Raw genomic sequence first — 7,690 nt, 5'->3', positions numbered from 1 at the left:
GTTCTCTTCTTTCTCGCCAAAATGAGCCAGTAACAGAAGTACCATCCGTATGAGGTCTTCGACGCAACCATCCAACTGGGATTTCATAGTCTTGAACTTGATAAGCGCATCAAGGACTTGTTTTTTGTTTTTTTTTGCATCAGTTTTGAGGAAGTTTAAAAGGCGCCCCCCCTTTTTGTCCACATTGGCAGCAAAGGACTCCATCAGACCAACACCAGTGATCTCTTGGAAGTGCGCAGTCATACCAGCTTCGTTGAACAAAAAGGGCCACTCTTGACTGAGTATATCGATGCTTTTGCCTCTGTTGATGTCTTTACGCTGGGTATAACAGGTGGACTGAACTAACTTTTTCAAATTGTCTGTATTGTAGCTCATCTCTTCAGACATCTTCATCTATTCTTTTTGCTCTTGCTGACTCTCCACAGTTTCAGAGAGCGGCAAGTATTTTGGCTCCCAGTATACACAGCCATATGTGTCTTGGACCCTTGCTCTTTTTTCAACAGGAATTTCTTCTGTGTCATACTCATCTCATGCTGCTTTGCATTTTGTTATCTTTGGTGTGTTAGGTCTTTCAACATTTTCAACTCGCGACTGTAGTTGCTTGAACATTGAATGATATCCAGATCCGATAACATCACCTTCGATAACATCTCGAAGAGATTCTGGATACCGGCTCACCATTCTTTTGCCTATCTCAGTAGTGTTTTGTTTGGTTGGATTGTTACACATCGTCATCATTTCAGAAACCACAATCCTCACCATCTCTCGCCGTAGTCGCGGTCTAGGTCTTCTCTTCCTTTCCAAACTCTGCAATAACTCTTCAGGGAGCTTCTGCCATGGTATTTGGAAATTTTCTACCCAGTCCGGCATCAAAGTGGAACAGCCCGCTATGGATGAGGTGGCTGTGGATGACGCTGGTGAGATAGAGGCAGAGGGTGGAGAAGAGCAGGAAGAAACTGGAGAGGGACATGCCAAAGTTTGAGTTGGTGGAGTCTGTAACAAAAGAACAAATGAGATTTGCCTTTTTAACTCTGAATGATATTATGCTGCTCTACTGAAAATGAAATTCATTGTTACATTTCTACATAGTTTGTTACATAAATTGTTAAATGTTATGGAACAGTGTGAATTTGATTACACTTACTGCTCTGGGCCCAGGCAACAACACGTTTTCTGGCTTGAATTGGCTTCAACACTGGTAGCAAGTCTGCTTCTTTAATGAACCGCAGATAATCTGTGGTTTCTGCACTGAGTGAGTTTAAGGCATATTCCACTGTATCGAGTACTGCAACAGGAAGATCCGGTAACACTGCAGTAATGGCACTGCGAACTGTCTCAGTCTGTGATTCCGCCATATCTGCCAGATACAAACATAGCATTTTTCTTTTGGCCTACTGACATCCAAGCATTTACTCTAACAATATGCTGTGCTTCAATGGAACTATCTGTTATCCATTTTTCATGTAAGATGTTAACGCCACATGTCAATCAGTTACTTAATGTGTAAGCATTGCAATCTTCCACTGTTGTTTTTCACTAAGTACATGTGGTAGGGAGGGAGAAATTCTGCTGAATATATTCTCATAAGAAAATGATGTGCAGAATCATCTTTCACTACGTTGAGGATGAGTTCACCAAACTCCAACGAGTCATCATTCCTGGTGACGACAAATTGGCTCTTCTTATATGTTATCCCATTATATTATCTACAGGAATCTTTGTATTTATAGTAATGAAGTGAAATTGTAAGACTGCATTTTTAACGAGGTGACTGTAAAGCTCGGGGTAAAATGGCGAGCTGTCCTTTATTTGCATGGCTGGAGGACTCAATGACCCAGCCGAAAGATATGCCTGAAACATCTGATGTCATTCTGAAAGTGAGAGGCACAGATTTTTGTAATTCTTTGATTGCCTTGCACATCTTTTAAAGTAACTATGTTTGCTTTCAAAGCGCATAGTCCATAATCTGATCAGTTGGCCAAATTTCAGAATCAAGACCTGGATAGTGTCGTAGATAATGATGCTTTGGTCTCAAGTTGGTATTAGGAAACAGGGTTTTCCTGACATCTAAATATTTTTGAATGATAGCATCCAGGTAAGTAACCTGAGGCTTGGAAATTTTCTGAGCGCAAATCAGGTCAACTATGTCTTTCAGTTGTAGAGTTAATTGCCACACCTAATCTTGAGGATATTGTACTCGGTCTCCAATAATTAGAGGCAACAGTCTTAAAAAATTCCAGTTCTGTATAGCATGACCAGAATGTTTTTGTGTTATAGGACTGACCTCACATGGCTTTGAGGAGGCATCTGTGGTCATATACTTGAACTGCTTAATGCCCCTGTTCAAAATAGGGTATGTGAACCATTTCTTTTTTTTGATGAAATACCTCAGGTAAAGTGCCACATCATAAGAGAGGACACCCTCAAAGATGTCATGGCCAAGACATGGGTGCAAACCAGGCAGACAAACATCAAATTGTTTCAAAGAATTAAAGGCTGACCAGAACTTTATTCCATGAACTACTGGCACATTTTCAGTCTCTAACTGATCAACTGCAGAGATGTAATTTCCCGGGCTGCGCTCTGGTCCACATAAAGTTGAATCCTCACCCTGAAATTGAGTTCGAGAAATGAGACAGTAGTAGGTTGTCTCCAGCAATGCAGTAAATAGTTCCTTTAACAACAGTTTCATCTGCCATTGTTATCCCGTCATCCTCCAGTACTTTCAAGTCAGCCAGCAACTCTGAGAAAATTGTGGCATGGCCAAATTCTTTAAAGTCCTTCTCCCTACACAGCAAAACCAGCTGCATGTGATCAGGGAGGGCACATTAAGTAGTGAGAAGTACACAGCCAAAATGTTGTGCTTTTTTTTGGCAGAACCCAAAGGGTTCACAACCTCAAATGCGTCCTGTTATAATACCAGCTTAAGACAAGTTTGGTTTTCCTGGAAAAAGGTGTTGGATTTGATCACCTGACCATCACATCTGTCACAGAGAACATCTGGATTGGTAACATCATTTGGATCTTCTGATATAAGCCCCTGCCAAAAATCTGATTCTGGCATACTCTTCAAAGCATCCAACACAGGTACATAATATGCAAATCTTTCAGTCATGTTCTCATCTCTGCCTAAAAACACCCGTTTAGGCTCAACATATTTAAACATCTTTTTAAAGCACCGAGCTCTAGAGTATGCTGTTCTCATAGGTCCTGTGTGGCAAGCTGAGAACAAGTCAGATTCCTTCACCTTATCACAGATTTTTTAAATGTCCTCATGGGATACTGACAACTCTTTCAGAACAAGCTTTAATCTGTTAAAAGTATATGTCTGTCCCAACTTGTGTATATTTTGAATCTCTTCAACAATCTTCTGAATAGTAGATGCTGGTGCAAGATTTTGTCCTTGCAATTTTGTATAAAACATGCAGACATTTCTCAGATACAAGTCACTGAAATTAGACATGTCCCCAATAGTGTCTTCAGCATCCGACACAGGAGGTCGCTTCTATGGTACAGTAAGTGATGCTTTGCTCACTTGTAGAAGGACACTCCGGATTTTTATCTTGCAATGTGCCACAAATCATGTTTGCAGAACATTGTCTGTGTTTTCTGGACAAATGGGAAGTAAATGAAGATTTCACAGAGAACACAGTTTTGCATCCTCTCACTGGGCAACTCACAGGACGTCCCTCTACAATGTGTTGCTTCAAGTGATGAACCAACTGTTTGACACCGTCACATTGGGTTTCACATGGTGAAACTGTGCATTTTAATGTTGCTAAAGCCACATCGTGCACCGCCGACGACGTGCCATTAGGGTGACAATAGAAATGGGACTTAAATGCAGCATACCGAGAAAAAAACAGCTTGCAAACAATTGCAACACACTTGAAAATATTTTTTTTATTTTGAGAATGAACGGATACCCCACAAATGCAACAGCTATACATTTTAACTAATGGTGAAAAAGGCATATCGACCAAAGAATGGTGCTGTAGCATGAAATAAGCCAGGTATGCCTTCACACTGCTAGAAACAGGCACCTGTTTTTTCACAAAGCATGGTATAAAAAGTCAACGTTACCAACATTGACAAACTCAGAATAAAGCCCAGCCATTTGAAACATAAACATCTTGATAACAATGTAATTCCAATGATATTTCAGTGTTTACCTTGATCAAATTCACATCACCTTTCGACAACGCAGTTCAGAATATTCTGACGGTAGTAACGACGCGAAATGCAGCGCGCTGATTGGACGTCCCCTGTAAGAAACAAATGTTAAAAGATCCCATGGCATGTTACTTTATGGATGCTTTTTTATAGGTGTTAGTGGGCCCCTAATACAGTACTTGAAGACGTTCAAGAAATTCAGCCTTGGTGCAATTTACAGCCACTACGAGCCAGTCCCTCAATGAGCTTTCCACAAACGTGCTGTTTTTTAAAGGCGGGTCAAGGTGGAGGGTGGGGGTGTGGCTCTGTGCAGCTTGCAGCCACGGTACCATGCGCTACTGTTTACAGTGGATTTATCGAAATGGCGAGGCGCACACAGTTTTTGGCCGTGTTCTGTAAATATTCTAGAAACCTCGGGTGCTCCGGTGGGAGTCCTGGAGCTCTATATCATCATAATATCATATGAGGGCAGTCAAGCTTAAAAAAATGTATCTAATTAATTACAGGCTTGCATACTCACATTTTACAGAGAAAGTATTTCAAAATAATTTAATTCATATAAATTATGGCAGATGAGTGATTCAATGAATAATAGACATAATATACTTTAAAGTTCGATGTCTCTCCTATTTAAAACATGTCTTTCATTAACATTCAGTGCATTTGAAGAGCAAATTAATAACATTTCCATCTCACTCAAGATGCAATGCATTTCAGGCAAAAAATAAACAATACTTTGTTTTTGCTTCAACACCTTTTCTTGAATACTGTATGTGGCAAAAAACAAAATTTGAAAAATAAATAAATAATAATGATAATTTTTCTGTGATTAATTAATCGAAATTAACGTGTTAATTTGACAGCCCTACATATTATACATAGATATCTATAGGCCTATCATATAATATATATTTTAACAACCAACATCTGTGTGCGCCTCCAGACGGTAGGCTATAGAGCTCGTAAGTACGCCCCTTCCGGTAGACCCCTCATGGGACCTCTGGGCAAGGAAAATTAGAATGGTAAATTTATTATTTTCTGATCCCAGTCTTTATATGCCCTGGATTACACATATGTTGTTTGTGGATTCAAATGATAATTTTTCATGCCAAGAGTTTGACCGTTTATTGTGCAATTGTTCAGTTAAAGGCTGTAGAGAAAACACAATGAGAAAGACTACACGTCTCGTATGTGACGTCACGCTCCCTGTGACTGGCGTGGACAAAACTGACAATCTCCCCATCAACATAACTGCAAATCTACACATGCCCCGACTTATAATGGTTTTTACCTCTTTCGATGCTGTCATCCAGGTGTGAGTCTCGTTGTGGAAATACCAGGGACGTCAGAGAACCCGACGCAGTCTAGTCTTTTCACCAAATGCAAGCTTTATGCAAGCTTGCCTTATTGTGTTGCGTGTTATGCGGCAAAACACCAACATAATTATCCAGATAACAAAGAAGTGTACAACACTTGCGTTACAGTGTGTGTATTCACACACACACACACACACGCACACCAGAGATGGGACAAAGTCACTGTTTGGCAAGTCCCAAGTAAGTCCCAAGTCTTAGCAGTCAAGTCCGAGTCGAGTCCCAAGTCAAAACTGGGAAAGGCAAGTCGAGCCCAAGTCCAAGTCCCAAACTTTTTCAAGACTTGAACAAGTCACCATGTATTTTTACTTAATGTCATTATTAGGCTATTGATCATAATTTCAACGTTTCACTCTAATGTACAGTCGTTTCTTATCAATACAGTTTTAATGTGTTAATTGTTTCTGTCTTCAAATGTGTTATGATATGCGCATGCACCAAAATCTTATGTTGTTAAAAGTAGCCCAATAGGGTGGTAAAACCGTCCAATCTGGCAACTGTGATGGAAAATCTACATGTTGTATTGTTTTCTTTTGTCTATCTATGAACTTAAGTTTTGTTACTATTTTGTGTGATATATATATGTATACATTGCCTGCCTTCTATACTCCTTGTGGGTCATCTAAAGTGTGAACCTTTGAGTTTTGTGTGATGCATTTTATTGCCTGCCTCTTCCTATGTCTTCTTTATGATGTGATCTGTTTCCATGCAATCCTTTGATGTGTGGGCCTGTTCCTTGACCCCCTGGCTAGCGTTGAGGAAGCAAAAGGTTACATGGCACGGCCGCGAACCCCTTCAATGGCATCCTGGGGAGCTTCGATTGTAGAGATTACCATCTGGTAAAGCTTAGCCTTTTGGTTTATTGGAGGACAGACCCTCCTCCAGAAACCAACCCAAGTGAATAAGAACTCATTACTTGGAACACTCGGTGGACTTCTCCTAGCGTACCTTTAGAGAATGAAGTAAAACGCAGGGCGAACTCCCATCTGAGGCCTCAGATTATTATTATTGTATGCCTGTTTTATTATTTGTTGATGCATATTGAGATGTATCTTTGTTAATACTTTTATTACATATATATGTGACCAGCAATTGCCTACAAGTATTGTGTGCTTTTTGCATCTAAATATCTCACCTGTCTTAGACGCCATATCTGATAGAGAAATTGCCACGACAATTTGGGGGCTCGTCCGGGATACCTAACCTGAAGATTCTATGAAATATCGCTCCAAGACAGGTCCGAGGCGGTCCCAAAGCTCTACCTCGCCTCCAGGTGCCTGTAACCAGACTAATGGGGTTAAGGAGGGGGTTCCTGTGGGGGATAAACTAGGGGTTCTTTAGTACGGTATCCAGAGGAAAAAAGAATTCGAGCAGGTGAGATCACAATACTTGTTTAAGCTACAGGAAATCCGTTATGGGAACGGTATATACTGTTTTGGGAATGTATATCCGAACGATCAGCCACGTTCGAGGAACTCTGTTATAGGAACATACGGTAAAGCAACTCCGGTTCCGTCAATATATATATGGTTATATATGTAACAGAAAGGGCAGCTAGGGTCTGTCAAAACGGTAAAGGGAAACCCGTTAAGCGCTGTTGGGGTCACATATAAACAAATAGTAATAATAGGTATACATTCGTTAATAAATAGTTATATGTGTGTAGTAACAAGGAGGTTACGGGGATATTAGATAATTCGTTAAATAATAATAGTGTGTACGGATCTAAAACATTGGTAATAGATCGGGAAAAACAGAAATAACCAGACCCGCAAAGGTAATGTTGGAGAAACATGGTGAAGCGGCTCTGGAGGGTTTAAAATATTGGTTTAAACTGGGCTTTCCTGAGATGGGGAGTTTTAGCTTAAAACGGTTAAAAGAGTTAGAGACGGTTGTTGGAGTCAGAGAAGAAAAAGAAAAGTTTCAAACTATGTTGGTGTGCATTTAAATGTGGGAAAGAGAGGGCCAGGATAGAAAAAAAAATCAGCCGGGGACAGAGAGCGTAGAGAGTGTAGGGATTTTTAATCTCAATGTCACCCGAGATGTAGACCGAGACCTGGACTGCAGCGGCGGACCGCATGCGAATCCCCCTTCACCTCCACCGTATGACAACACCCAGGACGCCGCCCCACGGGACAATCTCT

This window comes from Pollachius pollachius (genome assembly GCF_949987615.1).
Source record: "Pollachius pollachius genome assembly, chromosome: 2".
NCBI lineage: Eukaryota > Metazoa > Chordata > Actinopteri > Gadiformes > Gadidae > Pollachius > Pollachius pollachius.
This window is presented reverse-complemented; position numbering follows the sequence as displayed.